This window comes from Oxyura jamaicensis, chromosome 5 (assembly GCF_011077185.1).
Source record: "Oxyura jamaicensis isolate SHBP4307 breed ruddy duck chromosome 5, BPBGC_Ojam_1.0, whole genome shotgun sequence".
In the NCBI taxonomy this organism is placed as follows: domain Eukaryota; kingdom Metazoa; phylum Chordata; class Aves; order Anseriformes; family Anatidae; genus Oxyura; species Oxyura jamaicensis.
The window spans coordinates 14,397,348-14,420,692 of record NC_048897.1 but is presented as its reverse complement, the minus strand read 5'-3'; positions in this window follow the sequence as shown (position 1 = coordinate 14,420,692).

Genomic DNA, 23,345 nt, shown 5'->3' with positions numbered 1-23,345 from the left:
AAGGCTAGCATTCACATACATATTAACAAACTGTAGCCTGTCAATCTATCCTAAAAAGTTTATATTCTATATAGAAAAGACAAAGGAAAAATAGAACCAAGACAGGAAGGGAAGTGGCTTGCTTAGACTGCACAACAGATTAATGACAGAGAACTGTAACACAAGTATCCTGCTTTCCAAGTGACTCTTGTATAGAGTGCAGTAAGCAAGAGCAAAGTTTATGACAAATACTACAGACCAGCTCTGGAAGAATTTTGTTCCCCCTTACTTTCTTCTACATTGCAATATATAGAGATGTGGAACTGATCTAGAGCTGTGAATTGTTTCATCTCATAGCAGCTACATAATACATATGGAATATAAGAAATCTCTGGTCATAACATTTCCTTTTAGTAGTTCCCTGGACAGAGGAGAGAATGAATACAAACTATTTGGGTCAACTCCTTGTCACCTCAAGATTCTCTCGGGCTGTTAAAAGCTAGTTCTAAGTTTACATAACTTCTGGCTGCTTTGAAATGCAAGGATTTACAGGACTGTTATATTTTCAGACCAGTCCTAGCAGTTTTGAAGATGAGTGACAGTGATGCTAAAAATAACTATTGTGCAATGTTTTCTCTGTCTGATATGTTATAGACCTATTCATGAAGAATGATCCCTTTTGGGCTATTTTTTTAATATAAAATTTGAAAGTTAAAGCTCACTCTACATGAAAGGGGCATCTGAGGCACAGTTGTGCTAAATTTTATTACCGGTTCTGTAACAATATCCTATGAAAAAGACACTTTTTGTAACTTGGAAAAAATATCCCTGATTCATCTTTTCCAATGAAGCTCGCTACACAAGATCCAAAGACAATTGCATAATGGTTTAATCTTACAGAAATAGGAGAAATTCTGTTGGGCTAATATATTAATTATTTTATCTATCCTCATGGAAATTTTACCCATACTTTATATATACAGACATATGCATACACGTATACACACATATTATATACATTATATACATCATATTGGATTTGATGAATTGCCTGCTGGATCTACTTGAAGATACAGAAGGAAAAACATTTTTTTTTTTTTTTTTTTTTTTCTGTATACATACCAGACATACTATTTTAATTTTAATCATGTGGATTCTGAAGTGAAATGTGCTTCTAGGTTTACCCTAGGTTCTCCCTGGTGACAAATAATATAAGCTCCCAAATGTGTTTTGACCCTCATAGGCTAAAGGCCAAACCTTCAAAGAAGGGCTTCTAAAAATCTTCCAAAGGAGGCAGTTTACCATAGTGCCACAACTCATAGTTTAGGTCTGTGTGAACACCTTTGACAGCAGATGATAGCTAAACAAAAACAGAATATGAAAAAGATCCCTGTAAAAGATCCTTTTGGGCTACTCTTTTAAGAAAAATAAAGGAAATGCTCTAAAATAACTTCCCTCACACAATCAGATCAAGTTAATAAGAATCAGTTAACAAATTCCATCTTTGATTCAGACACTGCTCTCCTCCCCTGATAAAAAAAAAAAAAAAAAAAAAAAAAAAAAGGTACCAAAAGTGCTTCTACTAGTGAAGCTTGGTAACAGCAAAGATATTCTAAGCATGGACACACAGCATGTTTTTCAGGCACAGCCATGGAGGAATAGGACAAAGGGGCTGAATGCACAGTAGAAGATACAAAAGTACTGGCTGTTTTTAAGGATTCCTTAAGGATCTGCCTCTGAAATAACTGCAAGGTAATGTATTTTCTAGGACTCTAGGGTGAATGGAGACAAACTATTGTTCAGTATTTTTATTCTAATAGAACCTGGGAGTGAGACACCCAAATATGATGAGGTGCTAATAATTCATATTAAGGGAACTGTCAAGAATTTACAGTCCAAAGAGTGTGCCTGGAAAGGTCATTATAAATCAACAACTCCAACCACTTTCTGCCAAAGTGGTTGGGTAGCAGAGTCCTGTAATCCCTTTCAGAAATAGCTTAAGCTAGAAAAGCAAATTTACCTTATACAGCAGAAGACCCCAAAAGATGGCTTCCCTAAATTCTGAACTTTTGCATGAATTTAATGTCTCAGACACAAAACAGTATTTCCTATTTTACTATCATTTGCTAAGTACCAACAAACCAAAATCAACATGGTTTTACTGTACTTGGCTAGCACTTCCATAAGTTTTTTGAAAGAAAAAAATATTCAAGAATAATCAATCATTATTTTCATAATGTTTGGAAACAGTAGAAAGAAAAGTATTACCACTTAGGCAATAACTCTTCATTCTCGTGTTCATACAAAGTTGGATCAGGAACATCTGGAAGTTCTTGTGGTTCCGTCTGATACGTACCTAATGGTCTTAAGGTCTAGGTCATCCTTTTGTGCTTGTAAAATTGAGTTTGACAGGGAGACATCTTGCAGGAACAGATTTTTACATGGAATTAGATAATTCCTACTGTCAGTTAGCATTGCTTTTCTCTTAGCACTTCAGTGCATTCAGTGCCAGAAAAAAAAAAAAAAAAAAAAAAAAAGAATAATTAAAACAATTTGAGAATTTTGGTAAATTTGTTAAGCTTTAAGAATTGCTTCAATAACATTTACATTTTATGTTTAATCTTCTTTGAGTTAGTTTCCAATTATTTTTTAAAAAAACTTCAAACAGAGTTTTCCTATGATCATAGTAGCAAAAGCAAATTTAAGACAAGCTTCTATAAATTCCATGGAGAAATCAACAAGATCTGTAAATATATCAGTTCTTTTATTGTGATTTAGTTGGACAATTAGCTATGTTCATTTTTGCCTTGCCCCAGTGCTGGCCTCAGCAACCCTTTTGCAGAACATTTTGTTGATGGTGAAAGGAAGATGAGAGTGTGGAGACAAAACAAAAAAAGTCTTGTAGCTGAGATTAATATTACACAGTTATCTGCAGAATTTTCTTCTGCCTTCACCACAATCTTCAGACAGAAAAGCCTAGTTCATAACTATTCACCTCAAAACAAGCAGCTGTATCTACAGCCATGCAAAACTCTTTAGGCAGACATGAATTTCGGCACATTAGAAAGCACAACTTTTGGAAAATTGCATTAGCTTTTACCTGATGCACTGCCAAAATCAGAAGAAAGCTGTGATAACTAATTGGCTAATTTAGAATGGCAACATCCCCTATTTAGCAGTGAGAATGAGCTGAAGTCCTGTTGTGGAACTTCAGCCCAAGACCTTCTAGGCCAGAACAGAGCACTGCCACCAGCGACCATTGCAGAAGGCACCTCCTAAAGACATGAATTCTGTTTGCCACATAAACAGATCCTGAATATTTGGTGTCATTAAAACATCCTGAATATATTGGTCATTAAAAATTATTTGGGATAGCAGGAATTTGCATGCAGCCAAATGAACTGGGTATCCTGTTCATTGCCTGTGCCTATTAAAATGTGCTTCTATATGTCAATTTTCTCAAAGAAGCAAGGACTATTTATATTTAACAACCACTGTTATATTTTTTAAATGCAAGCAGGAAATGTAAACAGAATCCAAGGCTTACTGTTAAGCTATAGCCTTTAGTTTATTGGCTGAGGAATCAATCCTGAAGGATGCTGAACCTTCTGGCACTGATCCAGACCAGCACTTGAGCACATGTCAACTTTAACACAAGGGGCCTAGTCCTATGATTAGAGTTAAGCATGTGTTTATGTGTTTTCCTGGCTTGCAGCCAGGGTGCTCAGCACTTTGCAGGATTATGTCTTCAAAAAGATGTGGCAGTATCTGAACTTCAAAGTGAAGTATGATCTTAAATCACTTTCCACACATGCTAGATGGTAATACCAAATAGCCAGCTCAGGCCTTCTCACACCTTCCTTTGTCTCATGTGTTCAAGATAAAGAAAAAATATTAAAAATACTTCAGTATTTTCTGCCCACATTCCATGTCTTGACTCCCATCAGATGTCATTCAGAATAAAAACGTGGTGGTCAGGCTAACCCCTACTAGTTTCTCTGTAGTCTTTACAAAGAAATCTCCAGGTGTACTCTCCAGGTCCAGACTGCCATGAAGAGTCAGTGCTCCTACAATGATTATCTTAAATGTTAAGAGTTCAAGCTTATAGAGCATTTTCACTTTTCATCTAGATCAATGGAATAGTACTACTGCGAGGTTTATTGCTCAAGACACTCTCAGTTTAGCAGGAAGGATAAGCCCTAACATCTGAAAACAAAATGACAGAATTTATTATTTTTTTTATGATTATGGTTGTTTTTATTACTTTTCCAATGATTTTGCAGTGTTTTGTTGCAGGAATGTATTCAATTCTGCAATAAACTTTCATTTTGGAATAGTACTTTTCAAGAACAGATTACCAGAGCCAGAGTCTGGGTAAACTTCCACTTCAATATATTCAAGATACAGTGATGACACACTGTTAGTGGTAGCTCATTCACCTGAATAAAGGCTTTGATTTAATCTCTTAAAGCTGGTTAGAGTTTTAGCTTTCCCCAGATTCTACTATATTAATAAACATACTTGTCATGGTCTTTCTCCATTTCTTCTTTACTTGTGAAGATATTCTTAAACCTGAGACTAAAATTGCATTCATCAAATAAATTAACTTGGGAAAATAAAACAGGCAAGAACAGTATTTCTTGCCTGACAAGAACAGACATAGGCATCCATTTCTTAATACACATTGCCACCTGGGGAAATCTGATGATACAGTATTAGCACAAAAATCTAACATACTGACCTTAAAGCTCACAAAGGTGTCTAAAATTTTAAAGCATTTTATTTCCAAGCAACCTTTGATGAATATTATCTGAGTTTCATAATATTATGGCATTTACATTTTCACAGAAACGATACACTAGTGAACTTAAGAGATATAGTGCACATGCTAGATATAAGGTAAACTAAGATAAAGTTAGAAGTATAATATTAGGCATTTATTCTGCATTTATTTAATGTCTCATTTGAATTCATAGGTGTATTTGTAAAAAAATGGACAAATTCATCTGTGTTAGTTGTATAGAAACATCTAGGGAGTTTCTAAACATAAATCTTTATTTTCTGAAAATATCCAACCCTATTGAAACTGTAAGAGAAAGTTGCTGTGTAAATTGCTGTGAGATCCCAATGTCAGAAAAAGCTTCTGAAAATTAAAGAGCTGCTGACACCTCATGGCAAACTTTAAAAAACATTCTCAGAAAACACAGCACTACTTCTATTCCATCTTTTTATTTGTTTTGTTTTCTTTATAGTAAAGGACATTTGCTTGAAAACAATATCTTTGTTTACTAAAACCACATTTTACAACAGCAGCTGGGTCAAAATAGATGAGATGACAGTGCCAAAGCAACATTTTCAATTCAGGTAAGGAAAAAAAATAGTAGGAGCAAATAAACTCTTAAGAAGGAACTGTTTTTCCTCCAAATTTTTACAGGAAGCAAAAGAATAGAAAAAAGATACGAACTACTTTTGTATATAAGAAAAAAAAAAGGTTAGCTATTCCACCAATTGGTCTATACTTGTCATTAATAGAGAGGCACTGCTACATACATGCTTATATTACTTTCAGTACTATAGTCTTCTCTTTTGGGAGTTATCTCAGCTGTTTCAAATCACAAAAAGCTGACATTCCATGTAAAGATTTGTCAGCAAGTTACACTTTTTAATGGCTCAAAGCTGCTGAAAAGTTTTAAAGCTGTAGAACACAAAACAAGAAGTTATTTTTGCAATGCTTCTGATGTTTTTCTCCTCCTCCTCCACACCACCACACCTTTTTTTTTTGTGCTGTGAAGTATCTTGTATTCCCTCTGATGATGTTTCCTGACAGAAACACCTTTCAATCTGCCAAAAGCTAAATGTGTGCTGGAATGTAAGACAAAAATTCTAAACGGGAAAAAAAAAAAAAAAAAAAAAAAAAGAGCCCCAAAGCAGGAACTTAAAATGTAAATAAGAACTGAGAGTTAAAACGGGCTATTTTTAAAAACAAATCTGAAAGGTAACAAGTTATTTGGGAAATTAATAAATAACATTCTTCAACAACAAAGCAACAAATATACCTTTGTTTCTTTCTGAGTTTTACACATGTGCAGGCATCGTGGACGGTTAGTTCTGCAGTTGCTGTAAGAAATGTGTGACATATGCCACCTGCCCAATGATTCACACCAGGAAAGTGTAACTCTTTTACCCCTATCATGGGTACAGTTACAGGTATAAGCTTTTCAAGGTAGCTATAGGACCTTTATTCCCTCCCATAAATTTCTGCCTATTCACACTGTGCTTAGTCTTATAGTCTAAGATATCTAACTATTTGGCAGACTGATTCAGGATGCATCATACCTACAAAATGCAGGTAAAATACATAGATTAGATACAACTGTATTTCAACTGTATTTTTGTATTGTGTTGACAATATATCTTAAGTCCGATGTATGCAGCAGTGGTAGAATATTTTGCACTGCATGAAATTTCAGCTTAGGATTTCTTTGAGATAAATCCAGGAGCCATGAACCTATTCCCAGTCCATGCAATGTGATGGAAGCTTATCAGCCACATAGTACCTTTTTTAGGACTGACTTTTGGTTATGTAGATTTTTGTAATAATATCATTATTATTTCTATGCCATAGTGCCTGGGCACCTTGGTGATAAGCAAGTAACACATTGTGGTTGTCATTGCATCCACAAACAAAAAATTGTTTATCTCTGAGTTCACTTCAGGAGTGGAGAAGTTTTGACATACACTCCATTGGTCAATGAAGAGCAAGTAAAACTTGATAAGCAATGAGGTCAGATCTTTTTACTATAGTATCCAGGGAGTAACCAACATGGGCCATCTCTGTGAACACGGGTTTCTGAAAGCTGGTAATGCTTGGCAGTGGCTGGTAATGCTTGGCAGTTTGACACTGATATCTTTTACTAATAGAGTGTAAGATCTCATTTTAAGTGAAACAGTTTTACATTGTTTTAATAGATTGTAAAAAAAATGGACTATGTCTACATCCTGCACAGAAAATACGAGCTCCAAAGATATGGCTGCGTCTCTCCTGGGGTATGCATTTCACTGTTCACAACTGCTGCCACTATCCAGTTCTGTCTTGCAAATTCCCATCAGGACCCCTTATCAGGAAAGAACTTAAGCTCACATTATGTTCAGCTCAGTTTAGGTACATGCTGAACTTTCTTGACTGAGCGGTATTCTTTCTCTGGATGAGGACCTAAACTTGGCTGAAAATCACTCCTGTGATCATGTGGCAAGGCAGCACACAGAAGTAGAGGGGCAAACTCAACTCACTCCAACTTGAACCCAAATGTTTGAATGCAGACTAGCCTGGCTACATTTTCCAGCCTGTAAAATATTGCTGGAGTGAATAAAAATGAATCCCATGGCCCCTCTCCCAGCTCATCCACCAGGGATTCTCACCTCTGCTCATTTGCAGTAGCAGACAGAAGCCCTCTGTTCTTCTGCTTTGCCCACCAAATTGGAGATTTAACATTACTTAATATGAAGGGTCTTGTGCAAAAACTTCTACCTTGGTATATATTCCAAATGCAGGGAGGAAAAAATGTTGGTAGCAAAATTAATCTTGAGTAAATGAAAACACTTCTCACTGAGTGTCCTTCACAATCTGACTAAAAAGATCTTGTTAATTATGAAGAATTATAAAACAGTTGCACAAAGGGATGGTTAAAAAATATTGAAAGTAGTTAATTTGAAAGACTTCATGACGTAATTTTAGACCATGCTACAAAAACTAATGGCTTAAAAAAACTATTTCAGTTATTCACAGTATTCCATATCTCTTTATTCAGAACATATCTGCAAGAAAGTTTAGCAACTTCTTGCTCATGTTCTGCAGAGACTAAGTGTTGTGGTTTAACCCGGCCGGCAGCTAAACACCACACAGCCGCTTGCTCACCCTCCCCCCTCCTTCTCTGGGATGGGGGAGAGAAATGGGAAAGTGAAGCCTGTGGGTTGAGATAAAGACAGTTTATTAAGATAGGAAATAATAATAACAATAATAATAATAATAGTGTGTACAAAACAAGTGATGCACAATGCAATTGCTCACCACCCGCTGACCATTGCCCAGCCCATCCCCGAGCAGCCGGCACCCCACCCTGGCTAGCCACCCCTATATATTGTTCAGCATGCCGTCAGATGGTATGGAATACCCCTTTGGCCAGTTGGGGTCAGCTGTCCTGGGTCTGTCCCCTCCCAGCTCTTGCTGCACCCCCAGCCTGCCCACTGGCAGGACAGAGTGAGAAGCTGAAAAGTCCTTGGCTTAGTGTACGCGTTGCTCTGCAGCAATTAAAACATCAGCATGTTATCAGCACTCTTCTCATCCTAATCCAAAACATAGCACCCTACCAGCTACTAGGAGGAAAAATAACTCTGTCTAACTGAAACCAGGACACTAAGCTATTTTAAAAATAAAAAAATACTTGAAGAAATCATAAAAGGATTCAAAAGAAAAGAATTCCTAGATCAATAATCTATCATGAAATTTCTTTAGCATGAAAGTATTCCAGATCAATATGTTCTTGTGGGCCAAGTTCACCCTGCTTTCTCTGGGTAGCATGAAGGAAGATTTCTTAATAAAAAATATAAAAAAAGACAGAGATTGTAATCTGAAGAGAACATCACAATTTTTCAATGAATTTGGAAATAATGAATAGTTTTGAATACTTATAATATTGAAGACTTATGCCTGGCAACTGCTTAGCTTCACCAGAAGCAGCAATAAGAACAGAATATCATTTGAAGTCGGAGATTATTACGACGATGGGGCCAGACTCTTTATGGCAGTGGCCAGTGACAGGAGGAGAAGCAAGAGGCACAGACTAAAACACAGGAAGTTCCATCTGAAAATGAGGAAAAACTTCATGACCATGAGGATAACAGAGCACTGGAACAGGTTGTAAAGTTTGTGTGTCTTCTTCTCTGGAGATATTCAAAAACCTGTCTGGGTGCCATCCTGCTCAATGTGCTCTAGGTGGCCCTGCTTGGTAGGGGGTTGAACTAAATGATCTTCAGAAGTGCCTGTGATTACAGGATCTTCCTAATTGTGATGGTAAAAAGTTCTGGAGTAAGGAACATCAGTTTTGAATTAAAAGGAACGCATTCAGGTTCCTCTCCTTGCATTACATGGCTGTCACCTGTGTAACCCTCTGTGGCTACGATGCACTTAAGTACATAATGCTAAGGGACATCCATGGCAAGGATCCATCCATACTATGGCAGTTCCAAGAGGATCTGGGACTTGTTTCAAAACCATGGCACCAGTTATTTGATTTTTCTGTCTATTATTCCACTATTCAGGACTAATTTCTTGTAGCAATAAGTCTTAAAGCCCCTATACTAATGATCAAACCTGTTTTAGTAAGTTGACGATATCTAGGCTTTTGCAGGAGATTAAGGTGGGTAATAAATGAGGTAGAATTTCACAAGTCACCAAGTGACTGGTATGTAGGGAGAGTATATCTCAGAGATGCAGTATTTGGTAGGGACTTAAAGAGCCAACTCAATTTTATGAGATTAACATATTTTAATTTTACTGCCCAATAGGTTATGAAACATTCACTTAGTCTTCATTGTTCATTTTACCATAGGCAATATCATCTGTTCAGAGTAGTTCCAACTTTGAATGCTTTTAACTGACAAAATCAAAATGACTTAGTCCTTTCCTGCTAGTCAATTTTAGGAGCTATTTCTGATGAATGAAATCATATGCAAAAGTTGTTGGCTTTCAGATGCATGTTTAAACATTGGTGTATCCAGCATTCTACAGAACTACTGTGTAAGTCTTTGAGCTATAAAGCTTTCAAATTTGGGGAAATTTTTAGCTTCTCCACACTAAAGATACTTCCATTTAACCTTAAAATATACTCCTCATGGACTTTCTGATATTTTTTCCCCACACTTAGGAATGCTTTCTCAGCCTATGTATGAGGTGGCTTTTGTTGTCAGATTTTCAAAAAAATTACAATACACATCCTAGATAATTGCATTTTGCCTTTAATGTAAATTTATGTAATGTCTGGATTAATATAAAATATCTAGGTCTATTGGTGATACTTATATACACTGTATGTGTAGCTATAATGTAATTAATCAAACTTCTACCTGCTTTCCTCCAGGTATGAGTGTGAGTAAGTATGCTTTGTGGGAAAGGGACCTTTGCATAGACTGAAATATCAGAAGAACAGATGAGCTAATTAGCAGCAAAGTTCCAGTGCTTTTTACATTCACATATGCTGTGGTATGTCCTCAAGAGTGTTTTCCACCTGCACTTGTCCGGACTCCAGTAGCTTTCTAGCCTGTCATCACAAGTTATGGAATTTCACTGCCTGATTGTTTCTTACTTTTCTCTTTTAAAAACTAAACTAAACTACTGGTCTGCACCAAACTTTGCAGGAATAAATTATCTTTGGAAGGAAGGTGAAGTAACCACAGCTTTTCTTTGTAAGGATAATAATTTTCCACTGTTTGTCTACCATAAAAGACATTTACAAAAGAGTTTAAGCTATGTTTGAAATATGTTATGTGAATGTTTTTGCTTTCTCCTGTTGCTTTAACTGTATTGATGCAATTGCCAGACACTATTAATCCTGGCACAAGGAAGTTAGAGGTAAACCAATGCTTAAACCATTCCAGTAACTGCTACAAGTTATTGTCTGAAGTATACTTCACCTTACAGGCTACAGATTAGTGCACTCTCTCTCCTGTGTGTGGTGGTGGATAACATACTGCAGATAAAAACAAAATTAACTGAAGCAACAGACATAGTATTAGCAGAAAATTTGTATATACCTTGGGGACCATTAAACTCTTCTTTCCAGCTCATTGAATTTCCCTTACATGAATTACAAAATATTAATAATAGTGCAAATTCCTTCACAATGTTATGAAAGTTTCATAAAAATACTTTTTACTGTTGTCCATATCTCTCAAGTATCTTTTCCTAAGTATAGCATAAGAACATTTGCCATTAATAATTTAGGTAGTAGTTGAAAGTCCTGGTGGAAGTACTGGTAGAATTGTTGATATTATTGTAAAATATCCAACCTATTTGCGAGGTTTACATCTTATCCAACTTGACTGTTAGGGTTTAAGTATCTAAGTATCCATTCACAAAATAGGTGTACTCAGTGACCACAGTGTCCAATCCAAATTGTATGTTTTCATATTACTGAACTCTCATAGGCAAACCACTTCTGACAGAGAATCAGAGAGGAAAAAAAAAAAAAAAAAAAAAAAGTATTTCCAAGAGTTTTTCTATAATTATTCCACAGATCACACACATCTGTGGAATGTGTGAAAATCCTGAAAATACAGGAGATGCAAAATATTAATGGTTCAATTAAATAGGTACACCAGCCAGACAGCACGGGGTTTAGCTGATAATCATTCGTGGGAGTATGGAACTTCTAACAGCAATCATTCTACAATGTGTTTCAATTTTAATTCTCCAGAGACCCCATTACAAAGTCAAAATTAATAAAAAGAAAATAAAGGAAGCTATAATGTTTTTTAAAAAAACATGCGAAATTTAACACAAAAGCTGTTAAAATAACATTACTGTCCGACATAAACCTAAAAATACAAGGGAATTCCGAATTAGGGCAGATGCAATAACCTTAACGCAACCCCGTTGTGCCTACCAATTGCATACATATGGTATGTAAACTAACCCGCTGTTCTGAGACCCTCTGCTAAAGGACCATATGTGCTGCAATTGGTAGATGCAAAAGAGCTGTGTGAAGGGTGCATTGCAACTGCTTACGCTAAGTTTCTTCTGGTCTTCTTGGTTCACATTCACTTTCATTGTTCCCTAACCTGTTTGTTTTCACATTTCTGTTTACCACCTGACTTTTCATTTATTCTTCTGATTTTAGTTTCATGTGTTTTGAATGTTGAGATAAAAATCTTGACAATGAAATTTTCCTGCTGAACACTGTTCAACAAAATAATCACATAATAGAATGTTCCTATCTTTTAATTGTAAGAATTTTCACCTACATAACTTTTTCATGTTCTCTAAAATAAATGGTCTCCGTTGCGTTATTGTTTTGGTCCTGTCACCTCAGTGACTTCTAACCAAACTCAAAGATGTTTCTTTGTGTTCTTCATCCTTTTGTGTAAATCTGAATAAATAAATAAATAAATATTTTTTTTTCCTACTAGATTTAGCAACAAGGTCTCCTGTACTTGATAGATACAAGTTACAATATTTCACCACACTGTACTGTTGTACTTTTCACCACTTTGACTTTTTTCTAGGTAATTCAGTACATATTACCATCACGCATTTTCTTGTATGTAGAAACATAAACCAAGATGCATCTTTTACTTCATTAAATATTAATCCATATCATTTAATATTAAAGAGGCTGCAGTCTTTTTCCCATCCTGATCTACACCATTTTTGAACGTCTTTTAAAAATAATTTAATAGGTCTAATGTCGGAATGTGGGAAGAATATGTCAGTTCTCCTAGGACCCTACAGATGCCTACAAGCTCTAACCAGCAGAATAAATGTGTGCAGATAAAATAGAGTATAAAGCATAGAAAAAAAAATGTTACTAATTAATAAATAATATACTTGACATCTACTCATGATAGAACATACACAAAACACAATACAAGTGAACTGTTCAGACAGTAGAACCTCAAGTGTCCAAAGTATTTACCTGTTTCCGTGCTTTAGAAGTTATATTATCATGTAGCAATCATAAAATAAATACATAAATAAATAAATAATACCACCACAAAATGGACTATAAATATCGCTCTGGATGCTTATGTCTTATCTATTTTCCAAAATTCTTTGCTGAGTTTTGAGTGCTCTTTTCAGTACTCACTGCAGGGTGGCAATTGTACAAAGGTGGTATTGTTTTTCTGTACTCTTAGGACCTTCCTAGCATCAGATCAGCTAGGGCGGAAACTGAAGTAGCCTCAGGCACTTTGCTCTAGGCTGCTTTAATTTAAGACAGTTACCAACAGGCTCTAGGGGCCAATTTATGAGTAAGGTGTCAACTAGAAATATGAGATGTATAGCTTCCTATCATGGACTGGTGCAGAACACTCGCAGTGTCTCTACACAAAGGAAGTCTTCCCTTTTCTTGGAGGGATCCTCATGTGACTGGAGTTGCTACTTAAGCAGTTCTGCAAGTGCACACTTGAAGGGAGAAGTGGAGCTTACCTACTGAGAGTGCAACAGTCACCAGGACATTTTAGTAATCAAAGCTAAGAAATATAATTTTGTAAAACCATGGTATTTTTTCAGGAAAGGGGAAGCAATATATTCTATCTCTTTCAGGTTAGATTTCATAGTTGTTTTGTTGTTGTTGTTGTTTTTGTTATTTATTTATTTTTCAGGGAAAAGTATTAGAGAGGTGGGTCTTAAATATAGTCTCAAGCTACTGTATTTATATGAATGAGTACATCTTGCACAGTGTTCCAAAAAAGTCAAACAGGTCTTATATTGACCTTCTGCACTAAACATTTGCAAGCAAATAAGTTTTCTCTGATGTTACATTGTTCTGGACTCCTACCATCTCTCTTTTCACTCTAGTGCTTTCCCCTCTTTTGTTGACTTTTTTTCCACTTGGGCAACAAAGGGAAAAATGGTATCTAAGATTTCTAAAAAAAAAATAAAATACTAAAAGCTTTGTAGATGAAATCTAGATCAGAACCATGCCTGGAAATAAATGGACCATCTAAACTTTGTGAGTACATCTTCTCCTTAATAGTAGATTCTCTTACATTTAGAGTCATTATTTATGGTTCTGTCACTACCGTAGCGTTCAGTTAAACCTGTGATATGAATCATTTTACATAAATAGACATCTAAGTATCTTCAGTTCAATTTTCTATCTAGATTAGAAAACACGAAGGATTCCTGGTCATGTGCAGGCTAATAGGACCCTGTTGACATAATGCTGAACTGAGATATACCATAAAAGAAGGAATGGTTTCAAATAATACAATATCTTTCATGAGCTGTCCAGTTCTTATCCAGGTTAAATCTGAAGTAGCTCTGAAATTAATTTGCATTTTTTTAAAAAATGCATTTCTACTTATCTGACTATTTCCAGAGACACAAAGTAGATTGTATCGCTAAGAATTCATTTTAGAGTTTGGAAACGACCTTACTCAGTAGAAGACTTAAGGGATTTTAGTATTGTATGTGCCATTATATGTACAAAATAGGTAACTTTTTACATCTGTTAGATCTGGGAGCTTTAACAACAAGTTCATTGCAATCAGAGAAATAAAGATATGATAATCTTAAATTAATTTATTTATTTCTGAAGAAAGACTCTTATCTGATGATAAAGTATTGTAGACCACAACCTGACAGGCATTGTGCTAGACGAGATGTGCTTTTTTTTTGTCAACTTCCTCCTTATTTTTAAACGTTTCTCCTTTCACTCTTGTGGCCTATAGCTGTACAAGTGGATAAGTGGCTCTTTCAGATCTGATGCCAACATCAGTCTACAAATTGGCAGATGGTGCCATGAGACGAGGCAGTTAGTTGGCAAGCCCCCCACCCCCTGCCCTGCAACCAATTTAGCTTCTTATGTTGGCATGGCTCCTGCCATCCTGAGCCAGTGCCCAAACCAGGCCTTCTAGTGTGTGACTCAATATGCTACTGCTTAGCCTTAGGACAGCTAATCATGTATTCTTTCAAAATTGATGTGAATTAATTAGGCACTGTGGGCAGGGTCTGAAGGGGAGAAAGTGCATGGTCTTACTCAGTAAAACAAAGCAGAAATGGATTCCCTGGTAAAACAATATGCCCTCCCATTCTGCCAGTGGCTAAGTGGTGCCCTTTATTTACTCCTACACCACCTTTCTGTTGAGTAAGACCAGGTTTGTCCTGCTGGTTACTCATTAAGTTACAACATATTTGTTTTGTTAATTGACATGAACTTTCAGGATTTTTTTTTTTTTTCCTGGCAGATATAGATCTTCTTGGCAATGGTGTACCCCAAGAAAAGAAGGAAGTGGAAAGCCCAGTTCTGTACAAGTGCAATTAGCTTTAACTGGAGAAACAGAAGCTGGAGTTAAGACAAACTTGCTGGCTGAGTTATGGGGAAATTTTATCAGGAAGTGTTGCTGTGTCAGTGGGAAAGTACTGTAACTATGGATACTGGGGATTACTGAAATATAATTCAGCAACATAAAGGCCTAAGCAAAAGGAAACAAATCACTTCCCCTCCAAAACTTCAGATATTAAACTCACAGCATTAGGCCAAAAACGGAAACCCTTTCAACTGATAGAATGACAGGCCCATAAATTTCCCCACAAAACCTTGCAGAGGGAAGGACTCTCTCTTGGTGCTGGGTTTCTCACCAGGGACTCTGTGTGTACAATGGGATGTTTGCTCAGGCATTTGGAGCTAGGTTTCAGACACTAAAGAAGGTCTGCTGCCCTTCTGGTGTCTCGCAGTTTCAATCCAACTTGCCAGCAGACGCCATGTATGCAATAAAACTTCAAGCAGTGGCAAAACAGAAATATTATTGGAAGGTTTTAAATACAGAGAAGGGAGAAAAATAGCCTTCCAGTTCCACCATTTTTTTTTATTTTTATTTTTTAAATAAATGAGTACCTCATTGGGAATACCCCACTATAGGAGCAGAATTTTTTTCTAAAGATTCAGCTGAAATTTATTGCTGAGTGTTTGTGCCTTTAAGGTTCCAGTGGTTCACCATGATTCCAGTTAGGTTAGAAAAGCAAGCAGTTTTTTAAAGCAACGAGTTTAACAATCAGTGGATTTCTTTCACAGGGTTTATGACACCACAATTTTTACTGTAGATCCGCATAAAGTAGTTTCAGGAAGGTGCCCAAGTAATTTAAGAATCATTTGTGAATACGCTCCTCTATTCATTATGTCAGCTTTATATAGTGACATATAAAATTGCAGATGGGAAATAAAAGATTTACATATGTTTGTATGTGGAGAATTTGCAGGCAAAAAAAGTGAATTTATCATTTCTTCTTGGGAGTGTTTTTTTTTTTTTTTTTTTTTTTTTTTTTTTTCCTCCAGACAGAGATGAAGATTTTATATTAAGTATGCATTTGAAGGTTTTTGTTTATTTGTTTGTTTCATTGTTTTTCTGTATCCAGAGGATACATAAATAATTTATAGAGGTTAAACAGAATAAGAAATACAATAATGTTTGGGTGTATCACCATAATTGTCCTTTCTCTTCTTTTTTTTTCCCCACTATGGAACAGCCTGATCAGTAAGTAATATGAATGAGTTACCTACCCATCTATACTCACCCTTCTGTAAACCATTCACTTGAAAAGCACATAAAAAACCCTCTGTTCTCTATAGCAGCAAGAAAGTAGGATTAAAGACCCATGGGAATTATTTCTTTCTAACATTTTTCAAAAAAATAAAAATAAATAAAAATAAATAAAAATAAAAAACACAGGAGAATTCCACAGACAAAGGTGTTAGGCATGAAAAAGAACAGGGAAATTATAAGCATCTGAATTTCCCTGATTCAGAAATCAGGGAAAAGCCTGAAAGCTGAGTCAAAGTGTAGCAGTTGTACAGATAGAATCATGTAAATGCACTGGCAAACTCATCATCAGAACTGACACTGAAGGTAAGGCTAAAGCATACTATGAGAGCAAAGCCTCATGAGTTAGAGATCAAACTATGTATACTACTATAGCCTTTTGTGACTATCATCCAGGTAAAGTTTGGCAGGGAATAATTTTTGACAGGGAAGAAGGGAAAGGTGCTCTTGAAAAGCCTCTTCAATCAAGAGATTTTTTAAATATATACATATATTATTCAGTCAACAATGACTGAATAAGTGTAAGCTTGGCCACCCAAATTTTATAGCCAGCTTTTAAAAAAGTGGGAGTGGAAAAGCTGAACAAACATGTATTTGAAATTTTCACTGTAGACAGAACACTGTAATCTACAGAAGGGACATAAAAATGAAGTATATCATTAACGCTGATTTCAGCTGATAAACTAATTTGTAAGACTAGAATCAGAGCCTATGTCCTTGATTTGATCTGTTTTCTCACATTGTACATTGTGTTAACATAAGAGCAATCCCTTTGATTTGCTCTTGCAACAACAGCTCAGATACTTAGACTTACAAACATATCTGGTATTTTTGAAGTTCTGAATGTTTAACATTAATAAAATTATGAAACAACAGAAGTGAAGGACTTTGAAATCAGTAAATCATTATTACCATAACATGCCAAATGTTCATGTGAATTAATACAAAAATATTCGGGGATAAGATAAAGACTAAGGTTAAACTCATATAAGTTTATACTTATTTTTTACATATTCAGTGTATAGAATCATCCATCCTTCGAGCTCACACATTCTTAATCTGTATTTCTAAGTGAGAAGTAAGTAGCTAGATTGATTTGGTAAAAATATTTTGACCTCTTATTACTTGGAAACAGAGGAATAAAAATCTATGCACTCATTAATCTATAAGCCCATAAAAATTAAATATCTAATTTCACCAGAATTCCAAAAGAAATTAGGAAATCAGGAGACAAATAATAAACCACCTTCTATTTTTGACTGCATCTAATAATGCATAAAAATGTCAGAATTATTATACCAGTACAACCACGATTCCAGGGTTCTGTCTCTGTCAGAGAAGATGGAGCATTTTATATATATATTATGTGAGAAACCCATATTACATGAGCCAGTGTGGTTTTAGCTGATAGGAGACCTCCCCTACTACCAAGTATTACCAAGTGCTGTACATATTCTCTGTGTAGTCCAGTTGCAAAAGTTGGGACTGTATTTGCTCCTGCATATAGATGATTATGAAATAACTGCATGGTTTCCTATATAAATTCTAATTTTTTATGGCATTTTCTTCTTAACCCATGATTATTTCGGATTAGATTCTTGATCCCTTAAGACATTGCAAAATTTTTTTCAGTCATTTCTAATATTAAAATACATTTTCTATATAAAAATTAAAATAAACCAAAATCAATAAACTAAAGCCAATAGCTGTTTGGTCAATAAATACCAAAAAAATAACATTTTTCTTCATTAAGCACTTGTGATTTATGCTTTACGTTGTGAATAAGTTATTTTTCAGATTAGCCCTACAAGACTCAGTTTTTCTTTCTAATTAAACATGTTGGATAAATCATTTTGGAAATTAAAGTCTGCTTTTGTACTTTCTGATGATATAAGCAATGCAGCCCTTCTCATACTGCCCAAACATATATATGTTGTTATACTAAGATTTACTTTCAGGAAAGGCAAGTGGGGCAAATTCTGAGTGGTCAAACTGTTGATCTGAAACTAAAGAGTGTTGATCTGAAACTAAACTCAATTCATAGTCCAAAAGATATTTAATTAGCTCCAAACTTAAAGGCTGTCAATAAAGTGTTTTTATATGTTAACTTTAAAATTATTTGAGTCACAGATAAATGTAATTAAAAGGTCCTATTTTTATCAAAAAAAAAAAAAAAGCCCAACCACCACCAACAAGAACAAAAAGAACAAAAACCAAACAACCAAACAACAACAACAACAACAACAAAAAACACAAAGCAAGCAAAACGTAACAGAATATGCCTTCAAAATATACAGGCACATTAAATATTTTTTGAGTTTCTGTTTTACAGCTTGGTCCCAGATAAACAATGGAACTATTAGCAAGACTGCATTACTATGCTTGGTGATATTTCATGTGGTATTTGACAATCCATAGGGGCTACTTCTGCTTCTCCATAAATAAGATATATAATTTAATGGGTCTCTTTTATCTTACACATCATAGCAAATCTACAAGAACATCACTTAACCTCCTTTATCCATCTTTCACCTGCCATGTTCTCACAGACATGAATAAAATGAAATTATAATAATTTAGATTTTGTATTATGAATATGCAATTTCACATTGCACGTGTTAAATGTTGCTCCATCCACAGCAGCTTTGAGACTGTCAAATATATTAAAACGACTGATTTGAGGAATGTATATAATTTCCAAACATCTTGGGGAAATGTAAAACATTATGAAATAAAGTGACTGTGAGCTATGACCCACATACTTCAGCTGTAAATTTCCAAAGTCAAATATGTGTTAGAAATGTTATGCTAATACTTTCTTGTTCCCTCTCATGTAACTGCCTAAGCACATCAACATGACAGGTGTCGCATACCATTTTTGTGAGCTGATTGCAGTAAAATGACAGTAAAGCAATTGATCACCTATTTTTTATTGATGATTATGAAAAGCCAACATCACCATCATGTTTAATTCTTTTTTAAACTTTCATGTGAGGTAATCACAATACTCAAACCCTTCTCAGTTCCTTAGAAAGTTTGAAAATATAAGGAAGGCTCCTAAATAGGTGAAATCTCACATAGTTTTCTAAACCAAATGACATCCATGTCCACTTATATTATTTGAGAACTTGATCCTCCTAATATTTCAGGAAGTACAGAATAGCTGTCTAGATAGCTTATAGATATTTGCTTAGTTTATATTATTTCTGACACTATTTATAGTTTAGTTTTGGTTGTTTTTTTTTTTTTTTTTTTGTGACTTTTTGAAAGAATTGAGTCTCTTGGTAAGAAAGTGATGAATACCTTAAAAACTTAAACTTATTTAAAGTCAGTGAAAGCACAAAACAACTAAATAGTTATATTCTGCTTTCACGAGTGACATAAGGCAAGATGTCATAAGGCTTTCATTCTCCATGAAAGGTTTCACCTAAGACTTCTGCACAACCTTCAAGCACACACCTGAGGTTATGGAGTGTTACTCACACAAACCTCAAACTCTAATTCTTGTGATTTTAATTACTTGATAAAGTACTTATTTTATGATTTATTGCTATTCACTTTGTTGCATATAAAGTGCAATGTTTCATATGCAATTTCTATTGTAATGATGTTCAGAATCACCAGCTAAGATGCTATGTGAACGCCAAACAATGAGATACATATAGAGATCATACAGATACATATTTTAAGACACTAAGAATTTTGATAATCATGGTTTGCAGGTGATAAAAATGGACAGAGCTGCTTTTAAGAGATTATTTTGTTTTTTTCTAATAATTTTTTTGCTTCCAAATATATTTTACAGTTCTTTCTGTTCTTCCACATACATCTGTGTTACCCACTTATATTATAAACTATTTGGTAGTGCTGAAAAACATTTGCCCAGCATGAGCTTTGGGATTGGCCCACAGCACTATTGTTATAAGCTAACAAGAAATTTAGTTTAATGGAGTTATAACAAATAACTCAAAGAAAGAAGGCTAGAGAGATTTTTAATGTGACCTAGCCTTACATTTTCAAGTGGGATTCCCTATTCAAACCAAAAACTATAAAAAACAACTCTATGAAAAGAAAGCACATGATAATGACACTGATGACACAGTTTATGGTATCTCCAAATTCTAGCAGAAACAGAGTTCCATGTTTCAACACAAACTAGGGGAGTAAACAATATATAGATAAATAAAATAAATAAAGTTCTTCAGATGTATTATCTGTTTCACAAAGATGAAAATATATTAACTACAAAAAGCATTTATGCTAATGCTATAAAATCAAAACCTTCTCATTCTTAACATTTTCTGTTGCTTCTCTCATTCTTGCAGAAAAAGTACAGACTGAACATTTTTAATCTTGATTTTACTGTGTTTGGTACACCAGAGTTTTTAAGTTATTTATCTCTAGTAATTTCCCAGGACTAGATCTTAATGTTATTCTGCAGAGTTCTGAGGGAAAAAATAAAAATTAAAAAAAAATAAGTTACATGTTTAATTCATTTGGTGAAACAAAGGAGCTCAGCAAAGACAAAAAATAACAGAAATCCCACATAAGCTTGCGTTGCAAGTTACAATCCTAAATACAGGTACCCAGATTTAAATTAAGTTTCTCAGCATTAATCATATGACAATTACAAACTAGCCGGGGGCATCAAGCAAGAGTTACTTATTCATATGTGTACTACTAATTTCATACTACATATTTAAAAAAAATCAGTTTCAAGAGCACAAAGATTTACATATCAGTCTTCAGTGAACATCATTTTATGTGATTTATAGTAATTACAAAAGCATATGGAAGATCCTTCAGAAACTTTTAATGCCAAAGCAAGAAAAAACACAAATGAATCCCACAATTCTTTCTGCTTTTAATCTAATAATAAATAAATAAATAAATAAATAAATAAATAAATAAGCAAACAATGCTGGAAAGCTGCTGTGTTCACTGTATACTCATTCTTTTGAAACTTAGTAGAAGCAGTATTGACAAAATTTAAAATTTATAGTGGAGATAAGCCCCTAACACTATTTGTATTGTGGAAACTTCCAATGAGTGACTTCCAGTAAAATTGATAGTATCCTTTCAGGTCCAGTGTCATCCATAGACTGATGCAAAAGAGACTGTGGTTCCAGAGAACAATGCCCATTCTGAAGCAGCCACAGTCTGAACCTGCAGGACAAACTGCCATGTTAAAAAAAAAAAAAAAAAAGTTGTAGTGGCAGTAAGATGGGCATGCTCTGGGTCACATGCAGGCAGCATGTTGTTGCCCAACAACAACTTTTGGAGAAGACTTTTTCCTACTCTGTGCTTATAATGCAATGTATTCAGCCCTTATTTCCAACTTTCATCTGTCCATGGGATTTGATGCAATTCCTAGTTCTCAGGTCCTTTGATACATTCACTGCAAGTGAAATTCCTTATAGCCAAAAGGACTCCTACCCAACTTTTGACTCCCTGCTCACATCAAGGTGATTTATAAAACAAGCAGGATGCACTGCTTGTTTCATCCTGCTGCCTGCAGTTGTTTTTTTGAACAATATATTCAACTACTTCTAATTCCTTGTTCCCAAACCTTAAATGCGGGATATTCTGAAGCCTTAGGAAAGTTTCAAATAGAAAATCAACATTTTTATTTTTTATTCTGACACAACAGAATATTGTGCTAGTTTGTCTTTAATTTATCAGCAATTCCCATTTGACATTGGAGATTATTCATGTTAAAACATAAGACTGAGGATTTACAGAATTTGCCTCTAAATTCATAGGCCTAGAAACAGTTTCAGACTGACTTTTCTGGTCCAGGTGATAAGGTGTTTATACACACACACATCTATAGACACATACATATATATGTAAAAGGCATATAAGTATAAAGACTACATAAAAATATACATCTGAAATTAAAGCATAAATAAATTATTCAACAAATTTTCAAGACTATGCATATATATTCATACATACATATATATTCAACAAGATCCAAAATATATTCACCAAGGAACAATAAACTGTAATAGGAAAAGTTTGGGAAAATAAGTAATGGGCATAATGAGGCATATATATAACTTTCCAGGATACTTTTAGTATGAGTAGGCAGATTAATGGATAACTGGAATGCCATGACAGTGCTATAAATCGGAAGATAGGATGATTTTCACATAAAGGAAAAAAGTCACATCTCTGATATAATACCAGTTAACAGAGCAGGAAGTAAAGATTCAAGTGAGCAAAATGATTATCCTGTCTGGAAAAGTACAAATCTGCATTTCTAGTATAACCACAGATATCTAGATTACTTTTGCATCTAGTTTACTAAAAAAAAAAGAAAGACACCAACACAAAACTATTAATACAAGTCTCAGTTCCTAGCATCAAATTAGGACTAGGATTACATCAAATTCTATCTTTCCATATTAAGTTTATTGCCCTCATGATCATAAGATAAAAGATATGAGTTTGCAAACAGCCTAAAACAATGACTGTTAATGCTTTATGTGGCCCAAGGCATTTGACTGATATTTTGCATCTGAGATCCAAAAGACCATAGGAAAAATACTTCCTAAGAGCACTTTGTATATGACACATGTCATATGCTAGTCCCAAATTCTGTGCTTCCTGTCCTACTTATGTTACAAGGGACTCAGCTTTCCTCCTCTGATGATCCAGTGTGGAACAGGGAGCAGGAGCTAGCTAGATTTATGTTAACTATCACAGGTCTTCACAAGTGAAGAGGTCTGCTACTACTGAACTTAAAATAGGGGTTGGGGCCAAGTAATATCATGGGGCTAGCATAGCCATTACCACAAGGAAATAGTCATAGAAAAAAAAAAGTTCAGTTTTACAGAAGATCAAGACAGATATGTTACGTATCTCACTGCACTTCTTAAATAGGAGCATTTCTGTTTTTGTGCTTATCAAAATATAGTTTACTGAAATCTATGTGATTACAAAATATCTGTTGACATGAAGGTACTTGTCAAGGCTTGGGATTGTATGTGATGAGTCATAAACTAAAAGTAACAAAACAAAGAGATGCTCAGTATCTGTTCCCT